A 17,601-nucleotide genomic window follows, 5' to 3' on the forward strand; every position below is an offset into this window, starting at 1 on the left:
TTGGCAGAGTGGAACATGAGTTACAGCTGAATACTGGATTAGAGTGGATCCTATCATTCTCTGAATCATTGACTGGAGACATGGTAGTAAGCAACAAATAAAAAGGAAAAATATGAAAAACAATCCTACAAATGGTAAAGCTATCTTCATCAGCACCTGCCACCATGATCCCATGGTGAACCAACTTGTCCATGGTGCTGGACTTGCACCGGAGTTATGATGGACAACATACCTCTTTAGATCTTCAACTCATCCAGAGCGGTCTGTATGAGTACAAACATAACAGTCTGTTTTATTCAAACCTTCAGCAACACGTTTGGCATGCTGCCACCACAAATAGGCACTGTAGGGATGACTTGCTGTGGATCCATCAAAAACCATTCTGGTTTTCCTTTGTTTCAGGCGGTCAGTTTGAGTCCCTAAGAGCACCAGTCCAATGGTCACCACTTTAGTTTTCCCATCTTCACCAGTCCCTCCAAGCAAGCACCCACTAACCAGGACTCTAAAGGATTGGGTTAGGTTGGTTTCTTCACCAGCGTTGAGACGAAAAGCTCTAAATTGCTTAACCCCTTTGTAGCTGGGCTTCACCACAGATCCCTACCTTAGTCGTGGGGTCCCTGCGAAGGTAACTGGGCTTCCTGTTGGGGAAAGTCTTTAATCAGCTTACAATGACTCTGGTGGATCCAAGTGTCTCTCTCCTGGATCTTCACACCAGTTGGAGTTGCTAATTGCACAATGTAGGGTCCTTCCCACCTAGGAGCTGCCCAATTTTTCCTTTTGATGATTTTAATCAGCACTCGATCTCCAGGCTTCAGGCCTTCCTGTAGGGAAACAAAAGGAGCTCTGGGCAGATAACATGTTCTTCGCAACATGTGAGACATGCTCTGCAACATGTGAGACATGCTCTGCAAAAATTAGTAGTTATTTAATCCTGCAGTTGGATAAAATACTTGTTGTACTATACTTATCATCCCCCCTGTTGAGACATGGCCTTGACCATGACTAATCACCCCTACTGTTCTAAACAGGCTTTGTGGTAAAACTGGTTTATCCTTTATCATAATTAAGCCATCAGACTTTGTAACCACTCCTTCTCTTTTCCATTTTTCTTTTTCAGGTGCTGGAGCGTTTTTCTGCATATCTATAAGAATTTCTGTAGGAATTATTGTGCTGTCGTTTGACACATCTGCATTAGTCAGAAAGATTTGTGCTCTGGCTGCCTCCTTCGCTGCCTCCTTCTATTGTTTCTTTTGTTTACTACATCTTGACCATTGGTATGTGCTGTACATTTGCATATAGCTATGGCCCGTGGCAACAACACAGCTTTTAACAGGGCTGTTAATAAGTCTGCATGCTCAACCTTTCTCCCTGTACTGGTCACCATGCCCCAACGCTCCCACTGTGCAGCAAAATTATGAACTGTGGAAAAAACATACTGACTGTCCGTGAAAATATTTACATCTTGGTCTGTTGACATTTCACATACTTTTGTTAGTGCAACAATCTCTGCAGCTTGCGCTGAATATGATGATTTTAAGGCAGCACTGTAAAGGGTTTTTTGATAATCTACAATTGCAAAACCAACTAAGTTCTTTCCTTCTTCTGATCTGGAAGCTGATCCATCCATATACAAAATTTTATAACCCTCCTGCGGTTCATCTTTTAAATCTGGACACGGTTTGCAAAACATAGTTGTTCTTTCCACACAGTGGTGTGTCACCATCTTCTGGTGTGGGCAGCAAGGTTGAGGGATTCAAAGAGTTACAATTCAATTCAATTCAATTCAGTTTATTTATATAGCGCCAAATTCACAACACATGTCATCTCAAGGCACTTTACAGTTCAACCAGATCAAATTGATACAAAGTTTTCTATCTAAGGAAAACCAGTTGATTGCATTGACTCATTGACTCAAATACAATCCCCCACACTAAGCATGCTTGTAGCGACAGTGGAGAGGAAAAACTCCCTTTTAACAGGAAGAAACCTCCAGCAGAACCAGGCTCAGTGTGAGCGGCCATCTGCCGAGGCCGACTGGGGTTCAAGGAGACAGAAGCAGAGATACAAAAAGCAGCTGTAAAAGGCGGCCCCGTCCAGGAAACACACAGCCAGGCAGACGAGCTCCAAGGCAGCTCCCATGCCAGAGGACGAAGAAAGCACATCCACTCAGTCACGGTCAGAGAAACAGGACCACACTGGAAAACAGGCCGATCTCCAACATCTATAAACAAGGGTGTTGATAGAAGCAGCACAGCTGATGTTTCTTTCCAGGATGACGTCACAGCCAAACAGGAACAGACGAGGCAAAGCTACTCTGAGGAAAAGCAGAGAGAGCAGAAGGTTAGAGATTGAACTAACAGATTCTGCAGAATAGGAGAACAGAGAGAGAATGAAGCAGAATGATGAAATGGGGGTCCCTATGTCCTCCAAAAGTCTAAGCCTATAGCAGCATAACTATAGAGATAGCTCAGGATAACCTGAGCCACTCTAACTATAAGCTTTATCAAAAAGGAAAGTTTTAAGCCTAGCCTTAAAAGTAGACAGGGTGTCTGCCTCACGGACTAAAACTGGTAGTTGGTTCCACAGGAGAGGAGCCTGATAACTAAAAGATCTGCCTCCCATTCTACTTTTAGAAATTCTAGGAACCACTAGTAAACCTGCAGATTGAGAGCGAAGTGCTCTGTTAGGAACATAAGGAACAATCAGATCTCTGATATAAGATGGAGCTTGGCCATTTAAGGCTTTATATGTGAGAAGGAGGATTTTAAATTCTATTCTTGATTTAACAGGAAGCCAATGAAGAGAAGCCAGGATAGGCGAGATATGATCTCTCTTTTTAATTTTCATTAGAACTCTGGCTGCAGCATTTTGGATCAGCTGAAGGCTTTTAACTACAGTTTGTGGACTTCCTGATAGTAAAGAATTACAATAGTCCAGCCTTGAAGTAACAAATGCATGGACTAGTTTCTCAGCATCACCCCTGGACAGGATATTTCTAATTTTTGCAATGTTCCTCAGATGAAAGAAGGAAATTCTAGAAACCTCCTTGATATGGGACCTAAATGACAGGTCCTGATCAAAAACAACACCAAGATTTTTTACTTTATTATCTGAAATCAGTTTAATCCCATCCAAATGAAGTGACTGGCTAATCAGTTTCTTTTTCAGAGACTCTGGTCCAAAGACTATAACTTCTGTTTTGTCTGCATTCAGAAGCAGAAAGTTAAGAGTCATCCAGGTTTTTATGTCTTCAAGACATGCCTGTAATCTATGTAATGGGTTAGCTTCATCTGGATTTATAGACAGATATAGCTGGGTATCATCAGCATAACAGTGGAAATTAATCCATGCTGTCTAATAATTCTACCAATTGGGAGCATGTATAAAGTAAAGAGAATTGGTCCTAGCACTGATCCCTGTGGTACTCCACAGGTAACCTTTGAGCGTGTTGAAGATCTATCATTAACATGAACAAACTGAATTCGATCAGATAGATAAGATTTAAACCAGTCTAGTGCTGTTCCTTTAATTCCAACAAAATATTCAAGTCTTTCTAAAAGAATATTATGGTCAACTGTATCAAATGCAGCACTAAGATCCAACAGGACGAGCACAGATACAAGTCCATTATCTGAGGCCATGAGAATATCATTAGTGACTTTCACCAGAGCTGTTTCAGTGCTATGATGAGCTCTAAAGCCAGACTGAAACTCTTCAAAAAGTTCATTATGGTGGAAGTGATCGCAAACTTGTTTGGCAACTACTTTCTCAAGAATTTTGGATAAGAAAGGAAGATTGGATATAGGTCTATAATTGACCAAGTCATCTGGGTCAAGAGACGGTTTCTTAAGCAGAGGTTTAATTACAGCAACCTTAAAAGCTTTAGGTACATATCCCTGTAACAGAGATAGATTAATCACATCTAAAATGGAGGAGGAGATCAAAGGGAATACCTCCTTAAATAACCTGGTTGGAACTGGATCTAACATACAAGTTGAAGGCTTAGATGAAGACAATAATTTTGCTAATTCAGAGAGTTCAACTGGATCAAAGCAGTCTAAACCCAGTTCAGATTCCATGACTACCTCAGGTACAATCGCGGATAGAGGAGTGCTTATGATCTTATTTTTAATAAGATCAATCTTATTTATAAAGAATCCCATAAAGTCATTGCTGCTAAGAGCAGGTGGAATGGACGGTTCAACAGAGCTATGGCTCTGGGTGAGTTTGGCAACTGTATTAAAAAGAAATCTAGGATTATTCTTATTCTCCTCTATTAATGAGGAGAAGTATGCTGCTCTTGCTTTACAAAGGGTCCTCTTATACAGCAGTAAACCATTTTTCCAGACTAGGAAGGACTCTCGCAGGCCTGTGGAGCGATATTTTCTCTCCAGTTTCCTAGCATTTTGCTTCAAAGTACGCAGCTCTGCATTAAACCAAGGAGCAAGCTTTCTATTTTTAACGGTTTTCATTTTCAAAGGAGCTGCGTTGTCTAAGGCAATACGCAGAGAACTAGCAACCCCATCAACAAAATCATCAACCTGTGAAGGGGAATAAGCTAAACTTTTGCACTCTGCAGCACTGCTCAGTGACACAGAGGAGAGAGAAAGTGAAGCAGATTCTTTAAAATTTATAACTGCACTATCTGATAAAGATCTACTAAAATTGAACCTTCTTTTGGGGGAGGAGAACTCTGTTAAAGTAATCCTGAAGGTTATTAGAAAGTGGTCAGAGAGGACAGGGTTGTGAGGAAATACTGTTATTTCTTCACATTCTATGCCGTATGTCAGCACAAGATCCAAAGTATGAAGATGAGAATGCGTGGGACTATTCACATTTTGAACAAAGCCAATAGTGTCTAAGATAGCATTAAAGGCTGCTCTTAAGCTATCGCCTTCAATGTCAGCATGGATGTTAAAATCTCCCACTATGATGACCCTGTCAGTATTTAATACCAAATCAGAAAGGAACTCTGAAAACTCATCTAAAAATTCAGAGTAAGGACCTGGTGGACGATACAAAGTTACAAAAAGAAGAGGTTTTCTTGCCTTGAAATTTGGATCAGGGAAATTAAGGGTTAAATGTTCAAAAGAGTTGTAGGTATTAACTGTTTTGGGAGTAATCAGTAAGTCAGACTGGAAGATTGTTGCTACTCCTCCTCCTCGCCCAGAACTTCTGGGGATGTGAAAATTTAAATAGCTTGAAGGAGTTGCCTCATTTATGCTCACATAATCCTCTTGCTGCAGCCAGGTTTCTGTAAGGCAAAACAAGTCAATGTGATTATCACAAATCAAGTCATTAACTAGTAGACTTTTAGAGGAAAGCGATCTTATGTTAAACAGACCGCATTTAATTGTTTTAACTTTTTCCCCAATTTGAGTTATTTTGATTTTAATTAGATTATCATGATTTACTCCTTTGGGAATCTTTGCTAATTTATTAGATTTTGGTCGTGGGCAAGACACTGTCTGGATGGAGTAAAGTACACCGCTGCAGGGTGAGGTGAGGCTGAGACAGCAAAGTGGTTATAATGTTTAGATGTCTGGCTGGAGACATAAAGGTCATTTTGGCTCTTGTGACTAACAGTTCCACTGCATGAGGTATTAACAAGGTCAGTGGATGATACAAAGCAATCTCAGATGAACTTTGTATGGCTAGAGCAGCAGCACAAACTGATCTTACACGGTGAGGGAGGGCAGCTGCAACCGGATCTAATCTTTTTGAATAAAATGCCACTGGCCTCATTTTTCCTCTTTGTTTCTGTATTAGCAGGGAGGTCATGAACTGTCCCCTGCAATCCACTGTTTGGATAAATGGTTTAGAATAGTCAGGTAGTGCCACTACAGAAGAGTTTGCGATCAGGTCTTTTAGCTGTAAAAAAGCTGACTCTGCAGTTGGAGTCCACGTTATTATATCTGTCATCGCCATATCATTTGTGTAAATGAGATCAAGCAGTGGCTGAGTAACCTCAGCATAATTGGGAATCCATGTTCTACAGTAATTACACAAGCCTAGAAAAGTCATCATTTGCTTTTTAGTTTTGGGCTGTGGATCGTCTAACACTCCCTTTTTCCTGTCCGCTGTGATTTCCCCTGCTAAGAAATGCTATGGCCCAAAAAGATAACTTCCTTTTTGCACAGCTGCAGCTTGTTTGTTGAAACTTTACTTCCTGTTGCTGCTAGATAAGTCAGCAGCCTCAGGGTCTGTTTTATGTTCTCTTTTGCTGTAGGGCTCGCAACCAGAATGTCATCCACATACACCAGTATCTGTGTGGTTTCTAGGTGTTGATGTTCTGCTAAACGTGCACTTATCTCCTGCGAGAAAATAGTGGGGCTATCTGCATACCCTTGAGACAATCTGTTGTATGTATATTTTTCATTTTTAAAAGTGAAACCAAACCAATGCCTTGAATCTGGATCGAGAGGTATAGAAAAGAAGGCATTACTAAGATCCATTACAGAAAAATAACTTCTGGGTTCAGTGAATTTAAAAGAGCGTGAGGATCAGGAACACAGGGAGCCCTAGTCTTAACAGCTTTATTAACTTCTCTTAAATCATGGACCAGCCTCCAACTGTCTGTACCAGGTTTCTTAACAGGAAATATGGGTGTGTTACATTCACAAGTCTGATCTTCAATCAAAATTCCAACTTTCAACATGTCATCAATTACAGGTTTAATTCCTGCCTCTGCATCAGGCTTTAAAGGATATTGTTTAACCCTGGGGCGATAGGAGGTTTTTGCTTGTACTACTACAGGTTTAGCAGTTGTAAGTAAACCTACATCTGTTTTTCCTGTGGACCACACGCTAGCTGGAACAGAAAGAGACTCATAGTCCACAGCTAATATTAATCATTCTGTCAAATGCTTCTGTGGGAGAACCAAAGTGGTCCAGTTTAATTTCTTTCTCCACACCAGGCCCCATTTTGGTAAAAAAAAAAACACAATCATTTACCCAGTTTTCTTCCAATATTCTGCCAGCTGATTCTGCCACATAACCTAGTTCCTGCCACTGTCTCCCTGATTTCCTGGACAGTGAAACATGTGCGGCCATTCCCCATTCTTGCTGGAGTAAGGGGTGTAATTGGGGGCTGAGAAAGACCAACGCTACTGAGTCCCCAGCTTCTGTACTGTACACGTACTTAATCTGCATAAACTGGGGTGACAGCCTGTGAAAATTTCTGTCATATCAAAACACTTATCATAATGTGTACACTTTGGAGTCTCAAACTCCAGGCCCTCGCACGCACCAGATATCCAGATGTCACATCTGTCAACAAAATTTGGTTTAGTCAAATATCCCTGCTGCGGCAGCTGCAAACCTTACTATCTCGAGAACAACACAGAGTCCCAAACTCTAACGCACAGAATACCCAGATGTCACATCTGTCAACAAGACTTGGTCTCGTCAAATATTCTTACGATTACAGCTGTTACTTAAATGCTCTTAGACCAACTTTTGATCAAAAGATTTTGGCCTACCCTTTGCTGTGTATAATCAGTTCCTCTGGAGTCGTCACCAAGATGCCCTGGACCAAACTGGCCCCGTCCGGCAAAGGGAGGACGGCTGTTGACAGTTTCTTGGCCTTGGTCCCACACGGTCCTGGACATTTGGATCTTGACTCCCGGGTTTCGGCACCAAAAATGTAAGATTTAGAAAATGTAGGTTTGTAAAAAAAAATAGAAATTGAGTCTACACAGGAAAGAGATTCAAGTAACTTCTGCAGGAGCGGAAAGAAAAAGCCCAACCCAACTTCAAGCTTTCTTTCTCCCAATCCTCTCCTGCAGCCGTCTTTTATTAACAGAACATAACACATGGTTACAAAACAGTATTTGTTCTGACAGAACAATTAATCAGTTCATAAAGACAAGATGCTCCATCAGAATGACAAGGCAGGATGGTCTCCTGACTGAATCACAAGACACAGTGCAGCATCCCCTTGCACAAATGTTTAATAAGCACACATTAATTTTATAATCATCATTTAATAAACCTGACAGTATGTCTGCCTGTCCGCTCTCCAACGGGTTTCCTCTTCTCTGGGTGAAACCCTCACTGTCATGGTTTTGGTTGTGTTGTGCTTTACTTTGCTACATGTTTCCTAGTTTAATTGATATAATTCCTGTTTTGTTGTAGTTTCTAGATTTATGTTAGTTCTCAGGTTTTTCTTTTGTCCTCTGTTGCCCTCTTGTGTGTGTGTGTTCCTTTCCCCTTGGCTCCCTCGTTGTCTCCTCTCACACCTGTTCCTCATCTGCTTGTTAGCCGTGCCTTTGTCTCAGTCAGCTATATATTCTCTCCCTCTGCTGTCACTCCTTGTTGGTTCCTTGTTGTTGCTCGTCCTGTCGTCGCTGTCGTCTTCTCACCTCGTCTCTCCCTGGCTCCTTGTGCGTGTTTTCCCCTGATGTCTTCATGGTTGTGGTCTGTGTTACATTTTTAGTTGGATTTTTGGATTTTGCCTCTATTATTTGTGTTTGCATTAAAACTACAAGAAATCACCTCAGCCTCTCTGCATTTGGGTCTTCAAAACCACAACCAAAACGTGACACCCACAAACTGGATCCAAGGATAAACCAAGAGCCCCCCCCAAAAGTGAGTGCCTCTCCAGCAATATTCAAGCCTCAATCTATTCTCCCAATGTACCTAAACTGATCACTGGGATCTCCCCTTCAAAGTTTCTGGTTCCGGTTCAGCAGTCTGCTGAGTTCCAGCATTGTTTCCCCACTGAGTTTTCAATCTCCATCAGTGTTTGCTAACCTACAATAAACCTGTTAAACTTTTACCCTTGGTCTCTGAGTGATTCTCTGCATGTGGGTCCGATCTTTAAAGCCCACTAGGACATTTAGTTAATTTCAGATTATCTATATAGTGCCAATTCACAACATGTCATCTCCCAGAGCTCGGTTCAATCCACCATGTGAATATGGAGAGAGGGTGGACAAACCACCAGCATTGCGTGGTGGAAAGTTTTAACATAATCTTAACTTAAAAAAACCCAACAAAGAAATGAAAAGTGAAACTCCTCCATACTGGATTATGTTATTGTTCTGTGGTAAGATATACAATTGCTAAGCAGCAGCATTCAAATAGTTTCACTTTGGCTTGTTTGTTCTTGAGCATGAGACAACTCCCCTGTGAACTGATTCAGACAAAATGTCTCAATTTCACCAACAAAGAAATCTTCCACCAAGTTCTTCTGACTGTCTTTATGCTTTAGCCACAACTTTCTTTAATGTTTTATCTGACATATTGTCTGATTTATCTCAAGTAATAAATGGGTCCCCCTTTTTTTTACCCAAGGCCTACAAACAGCAGTTATCAGATTGTTGTTGAAAAAAGAACAACTTGGATAAACTACTGCAGAACTACAGGCCTATCTGAAATCTCCCCTTCATTAGCAAGAATATTGATAAATGTCCTTCAGTATCTCAACACTTTGCTTTGGGCGGATGATTCGCTGGACCTGGTGCCTGGTTCCAGCTGGTTTTCATTCCTGGACCTCAGCAGTGACTATTATGAGGCCCCCTAACAAAAAGTGCCAGGGACTCTGACAGTTAAAAGTCCTCTCATTCGGTGCAATACACCAGCTACCTTTTCCAGGCTGATGGACCAGGTGTTGGCTGGCTTCCCCCACCAAGGGTGTCTGGTATATCTGGATTACATGCTGGTCCATTGCACCTCTTTTGCACCACCCTTGGGCTCTCTTTATCGGATTCTGGAGAGAATTAGATTCACAGGCCTGAAGCTCCACCCAGATAAATAATATAGATGACGTTTCTGGGTCAACAGGATGAGAGGGAGGGCATCAGCAGCATGAATGAGAAAGTGAAGATGTGGCAGAGTGGCCCACACCCACTACACAGAGCGATCTAAAGAGTTTCCTGGGGATAGTCTCTTATTATCGAAGGTTCATGTGGGGGTTCGTCTATAGCAGTCCCCCTATCAACTCCTCTGGAAGAACCTAGACTATATGTGGACTGAGCAGTACCAGGGGACATTTGACTGTGTGTGGCAGGCTTTGAATGGGGCTTCAGTACTTGAACTGGCTGATCACACTCTCACCTTCATTCTTGAGCAAGTGGGGTGGGGATGTAGGTTTTCCTTTCACAGGTGGGTCCAGATGGGGAGAGAGTGGTGGGATACTTCAGCAGGGCTTTTAACAAGGCAGAAAGGCATTACTGTGTGACCAGGCGAGAGTTTCTGGCGCTGATACTTTTCCCTGCACCAGATCATTATCAATGACCCCTCACATCCCCACCATGGACTGTTCTCCCTGCTGCCCTCTGGAAAGAGGCTTCACAGTATTCCATGCAGGTCTAAAACAGCTTCTACCCCACCGCCATCAGACAGCTGAACTATTGAGAAAACTGTAAATCATGTCTCAGACTCTGCATCACACTGATACACCAAACTAAAACAATGCAAAATTGCACCTTATATATTTAATTCTCTAAACCTCCATATCAATGTGTTTTTTTGCACCATGTTTTTTCCCCCACACTGTTCAATTGATTACTGATGCACTTTAAGAAATGGAAATGTCATGAAAGCTGTACCAAACAAAATTTCCTTTTGTATACACTCTATACAAAATGACAATACAAGTTGCATAAGTGTAAGTCTCTAAGTCAAGTATTACCTGTGTGGCCTGCCTTTCACTTTAAGAACTGACCACTCTACTCTCCAACTACAATTTAGTAGTTGTCCATTGGGTTGGAGCTAAGGATGTTAATGCTGATACCCTCTCCCAGCACCCATGTTGTGCGGGCAGAGTTAAATTACCTGTAGAAAATGGGACAGAAATGCAGTTCTAGAGCAGTAGAACAAAGGCAAGGTTCCAGGGAATTGTCAACTGCCCAAGGAGAAATTTTTGACTTTATGCAAAGAAAATATGGGTCTGAAAGCATTGTATGCATTAATGATTGGATAACGTTTACAGATTTTCCTCAAGTAGGTTCTTTTAATGTTGCAATACCAAAAAAGGTTGAAGATAAAATAAACCAATATGAGGAGAAGTTAGAGGCTTAAAAGAAAGTGAGGCAAGAGAATGAATGAAGGAGAGAGACGCTTGTGAAAACAGCAGAGTAAGGAGTTACCGGGGGCAGGAGGGGGACTGACCGAGAGCAAGGAGGTGTGTGGGAGAAGTGAAAACTGCTCTGTCTCTGATACCTCTGTAAAACATGCTGAATCACACACACATACACCCAAACATCCTCCACCATATGACCCAAAATCAAATACTAATCCTTCTGTTTCTTCTGTTCCTTTATATGCTGATTTGCAAGCCCTGGCAGCCATGGTGGATGATGTGGACATCTGCCCCTTTGTTCCCCTCGCCCAACCGCAAGCTTATCCAGGACCATACAGCAGTACTGCAGAAGCCTCAGGAGTTGCCACAATTCCCAGGGTGTTTGAAGTCTTGCCACAGGGGCCCAAACAGGAAGCTGCAGCATCGCAACCAGCCTCACCGCCCAGCACCACAGAAGCTGAGCCTAAATACCCTTTACCAAGAAAGGCTAAACATAAGATCCACTATACGGCACCCATGGTGGAAGTGGTCGGACCAAGTCAACATGGTTTTCAGACCATGGACAGCTCAGGACATTGAGGAAAATGCAAAACGTCTACCAGACCCAACTTTGTCTGGGGAAAGATTTGCCGTTGCTTTTAAGGAGTTCACCGAATAACTCTGTCCCACTGGAGCAGAAATCCGCAGGATTCTCGCACGTAAACTAACCGCCTCAGACCTGGCTAAAATTCACAGCAAACTGCCTGCAGCCGACCTGCATGTACAACATGTGGACTGGGGAAACAACAGTAATGATGCCTACAAAACTGCTATCAATGGACTGACATGTGAGATTAAAAAAGCGTTTCCCACAAAGGTCAACATGACAAATATCTACACCTGCAACACTGAAAAAAAAATAGAGGTTGACAGAACTTACATTTTCTAGGCAACGTGATGCATTTGGTTTTTTGAGTTTTCCTTACTTAAATTCACTGTGGTTGAGTTTACAAAGATTTTTGAGTTCTGCCAACTTAGGTTTTTGGAGTGTTACATAGAAATTTTGAGTTCTACCAACTTAGGTTTTTGAGTTTCACCTTTAAGTTCTGAGTTCTATCAACTTTGTTTTATGAGTTTGACATATAGATTTTGAGTTCTACAAACTCAGATTTTGTAGTGTTATCTGCAAGTTGAGTTCTATCAACTCAGTTTTTTTAGTCCTACCAATCGTCTTCACTACCAATCATTCAACACACAAAAAATTATGTTAATACAACATTTTTATTGCTTCAAGCCAAACATTGCATAGATACAGTATAAAACCATGTTCAACAACATAATCTTAACTGCACAGATCAAAGTAACATGACACTGGACCAGAATGTTCTAGATTCGTAAGAGTGATGATGAGGGAAAAAACAGTAAGACACCATTTTAGTAAGAGGAAAACACACAGGTAATTTTTTGTGAAGTAAGTGTATTAACATATGAAAAAATAACAGTTTTACAAATTTGGACGGCCTTCAGTTTGTTTTTTTCAATTGTAGTCTCTTTAAATTGGGTGCACCCTTTTAAAAAAAATAAAATGAAATAAAATGTCTTGTTTCCCAACGGAAAAAGAAAAAGGTTTTCCCTTTTTATCTCTGAGTTTTTCTTTTTAGTCCTACCACTCCGACAGGACGATGAATGCAAAAAAAGAAAGTCCTCTTCAGTCCAAATCCTTCTCTTCAATCCAAATCCAGATGTTCACACGGTTGGCTCGCCATCTCCATTTAAGGAGAGAATCCAGAATCCAGGGTATCCAAAAAACCCAGCCTGCATAGCACAACAGGGCTTAGTTAAATCCATTCACTTCTTGTTCTTAACTGTACAGTTTATATCTCTCCAAGTATGATAAATTTCAGTGTGTAATGTAACTTTTCTAACTCATTACGAATTAACTGCTGCATTACAGGGTTATGTCACTGTTTTTCTTGTAAAGCAAATAAAATCATGAAAGCAAAAAATCCACATGTAAATAATGTAAATAACAGTAAATACCCACATCGGATTAAGAAAGTAAAATAATGTAGTCTTGTAATATTCTGTGCCTGAGTGCAACAACACTGCACTACATAAAACAATTTAGAAATTTAATAAGTTATTACACTCAACTTAATGTCTCTTTTCATTTGTACAATGAAAATAACAGGCACACTCTTTTCTCTATGCATAAACACTCACCTGCACATGCGCGGCATAAACACACACGCGCACACGCGCATTATACACGTGCACGTGCGCTGCTTTTCCTTTCATCAGAACGTGAAAAACATGTGAACTCATGCTTCAACTCGGTGGCAATACACCACAAGGGAATGCTAACTCACGGAGCTAACCGCTAACTGTCTGTACTTTGCAGCACTCACCGGGAAAACTGGTAAGGTCCCAGGGTCGTTCCTCCGTGGTTCTCCAGATGCATAAAATCACAATGTCCGCCAATCTTCTCAAACACGAGGGAAAAAGGCTGTGCCCTTGAAGAAAGGGATAGGAAACCCCGTACCGTAGTGGGCGTGTCCATGAACATAAGCAGTGCGCATGCCCATGAGTTTACAGTTGAGGGAACTCAAAAAATCTTGTATAGGCGATTTAAAACTCCTTGTTAAACCAACTTCTGAGAATTTGAGTTGGGCAAACGTGTATTTATTTGTTAGATGTCAAATTTATATTTCTGAGTCGGATTACAATACAATTGTGTGTTAGAACAACAATTGCCATTTACTTTTTTAACAGTGAAGCAACTGTCTGGTGAAACTACAGACGACTTCATCGAGAGGGTTATAGATCATGTTACAAGATACAGTGGAAATCCTAGACCTGAAGTTCTAGGTGATGAGCCTGGACTGTGGGAGATGATTGTATGTGATGCGATTATTAAAGGAGTGTTGCCACATGTTGCACAACAAGTTAAAGTTGTGTATGTTGGATGGGCTGAGCAAGCGCGCCTCAGTGTTGTTCGCAGGCATGCTAGAAATGCTCAGCTGATGACAGAGGAAGAAAAAAAGAAAGAAAAAACAAGGCTGAGAAAGAATTGCATCAAGCAGCCATTGCAACGTAGAAGAGGTCGTGGAAGAGGAAGAGGAGGCCCAAACAGATACAGCCAATCTGAGCATGATGCAGACCTCTGTTATAACTGCGGCGAAAGGGGACACTGGAGGTTTGATTGTCCGAAGAGATTCCAACCCCCGCACCAGCATGCGGATTGACTAGGCTATCCCAAAACCTGTTACCAAAAAACAGCTCATGTCTTTTTTAGGCATGACTTCTTATTGCAGGAATTTCATTCCAAACGACTCCTATATGGAAGCCCCGTTAGAAGCTATTATACATGGAAAAGGCCTTCAGTCCAATGATAAAATCATGTGGACTCCTGAAGCAGAAACAGCCTTTACTCAGCTAAAATTAGCTTTGCAGCAGGCTCCAACTTTAGGCCTTCCAGACCCGAATAAGCCTTTTGTTCAGGCTGTTGATGAAAAGAACGGATGCATGACTTATGTTCTTCTCCAAGATCATGGAGGGAAGCTCAGACCTGTGGCTTACTTAGCAGCAGCAGAGAAAGCAGTCTTAACTTCACGTGACATTGTGGGTTATGCTGAACTCACAGTCCTGGTGCCACATTCTGTCGCTATTATTCTTTTAGAACAAAGATCTAGTCATTTGCCTGTGGCTCGTTGGCTGAGATAAACTTCTGTTTTACTTGACATGCCGAATGTCACAGTGAAAAGGTGCACTGTGTTAAACCCAGCCACCCTTGTTACTACTGAGGAGGATGGAGAAGCTCACAGTTGTGTAGCTGTGCTGGATGATTTGCCGTTGGAATCCAGAACTGTTGCTGTTTGTTGATGGTTCTGCTTCTCGCAACCCTAAAACTGATGTAAACCAGGTGGGGTTCGCTGTCTGTTCTCTTCATGAAACTCTTGTTTCTGGATCTTTGCCAAAAACATACGCGGCCCAAACTGCTGAACTTGTTGCTTTGATAGAAGCCTCTAAAACTGGCTAAGGGAAAAACTGTGACTATTTATACTGACTCCAGATATGCTTTTGCCGTGGTTTTTGATTTTGCATCTCTTTGGAAACATCGTTCATTCTTGAAAACAGATGGGAAACCCATTTTGAATGCCAAACAAGTTTCTGACCTTTTGGATGCCCTTCTTTTACCTAAGGCTATTTCTGTGTGTAAATGTAACGCACAGTCTTCTTCCAAAGACATTGTGTCTCGTGGAAATAACATGGCAGATGCTGCCGCAAAGCTTGCAGCTTCTGTGTCTCCTCTCTTGACAGTGCATAAGTCCACTAACACACACACATCTCTCCCTCCTCCTCTACATGACCTTGTAACTCTACAGAGCTTTGCTATAGCTGATGAGAAGCGTGTTTGGACTTCTGCAGGTGCAAAACGTGATAAGGATGGTATTTGGCTTGGTCCAAATGAGAAACCATGCCTTCCTAAAAATTTCTTCCCACATTTAGCAAAATTAACACTTGGCTTGGATCATTGTTCACATTCGGGCATGATTGCTGCTTTAACCTCACAATGGTTTACTAAAGGCTTGATCTCTTATGCTAAGAGATTTTGCCAGGGCTGCATGATCTGTGCTACTCTTAATGCAGGGAGAGCAACACCGCTGACTCCAGCTGGTCATCTGCCTCCCAGTGAACCTTTCAGTCATTTAATGATGGATTTAATTGAACTGTCTCCATCTGAGGGCAAAAAGTATTTCCTAGTTGTGGCTGACATGTTTAGTAAATTGATTGAAGCTTTTCCTTCTAAGCTGCAGACAGCCATGCTGTAACTAAAGCTCTTTTAACAGAAATAATTCCTCGAAGGGGAATTCCTTGGAAAATTTCCAGTGACAATGGTACACATTTTGTGAACAAAGCCTTGGCTGAAGTCAGTAAGTTTTTGGGGTTTGACCTACGCACCCACTGTGCTTATCAACCACAGAGTGGTGGTGCAGTGGAGCGGGAAAATGACACCCTGAAACTAAAACTGGCTAAATGCTGTGAGGAGACTGGCCTGCCTTGGACAAAAGTCCTGCAAATTGTCCTCACCTACATGAGTATGAGACAAAGGGCAAAGGTTAACCTTAGTCCCTTCGAGGTGTTGTTTGGTAGGCCTCCAAACATGGGTCTTGGATCTATGCCAAGGCCTTTACCCTCCACCTCCTTGTGGGATGATAGCATGTTAGCTTATTGTCGAAATCTCTCCGCTGTCCTTTCTAAAGTTTCACAGACAGAGAAGGCGACCTTTCCATCCGGGGCACCAGGGTTCCTCCATTCCTTCATTCCAGGGGATTGGGTTGTCGTGAGGGATTTCCGAAGGAAGGGCTGGCATTCCAAACGTTGGCTTGGCCCTTTCCAGGTGCTGCTGGTCACCCACACTGCAGTTAAAGTGAAGCAACGCGTTTTCTGGATCCACACATCACACTGCAGGAAAGTCCCACCTCCTCCAGACGTCCCACCGCAGGATTTTCCAGGATCAAAGGAAGCATCCGGGTCACAGGAGGCCTGAGTTTCTTTTACAGAAAGAAAGGGGCATAATAATCCCCTCTGATTTAATTGACACATCAGCAGGCTACCTGATATGTTGAAGACCAGCTATTCTGCAGACAGGCCACCACAAGCTTCAAACTGTATGCTGGTCAGCTGGCCAGCTGTCCGAAGAGGTGGTGAAGATTGTTTATTCTATTTCCCTTGAAGTAGTCATTCTCTGCCTACATTTTATTTCATAACACCCCTCAAGTAAAGGCTGTTGAGAGGGGTAGAAGAGGAGCTTTCTGATTGGAGTGCTTTGTTTTCCCAAGGGAATTAATCTCGCTATTGCTTTGTTGTGCATTATATTGTCTCTTATCTTCTGAAAAACCCAAAAAATAAAAAAAGGAGGAAGAGGAGTATTCCTGGAAGATGGAAATGATTCCCTACAAGAGAATTGCTTCAACTGAAACAATGAAGATGTGCAGAAGAGGAAAAAAGACAATTGCTTGTCTCTTTGTGATTCCATGTGTTCTGTTTCTGTTGTGGATGTTTGTTGACATTTTTTACCTTTCAGGACAAAATGTAACTGATAATGGTACTGGCTCCGGGGCTCCCGTCTGCCCATCTCAGGAGGATGCTGCCATCTCTGTTTCTGCCCTCTCTGTGTCCCTTTATTCTGGGATGCCTCTGGATATCTGTGGCTCTGGTCTCTACTGGGTTGGGTCTGGGTCCTCTTAAATGTGCTATTGTGTATATCTTTCTGTTCACGAAGCCTTATAAACCTTATGGGCATGAGGAGGCTCATGCATATACACTACAGATGTTCAAGGATACATAGTTATGACTAATAATAAACTGCAGCTTCAGCTATATATAGCTCTGAATAACACTGTAATCTTCATAGGTTTTGCTTTTGATGTTTGTGTACATGTATTTACTGCGTATCCATGGGATACCCCCTCCTTTTCTCAACTCCATGGTAAATCTCTTACAACAGGGATTTTTTTCTCCTTTGATTTAATAAAGCATAAACACACACGAAACATACATACATATATACACAAATGTTTTTTTCTTCTTTTA

Source organism: Cyprinodon tularosa, unplaced genomic scaffold (assembly GCF_016077235.1).
Source record: "Cyprinodon tularosa strain WSP-4 unplaced genomic scaffold, ASM1607723v1 ctg328, whole genome shotgun sequence".
Lineage (NCBI taxonomy): Eukaryota > Metazoa > Chordata > Actinopteri > Cyprinodontiformes > Cyprinodontidae > Cyprinodon > Cyprinodon tularosa.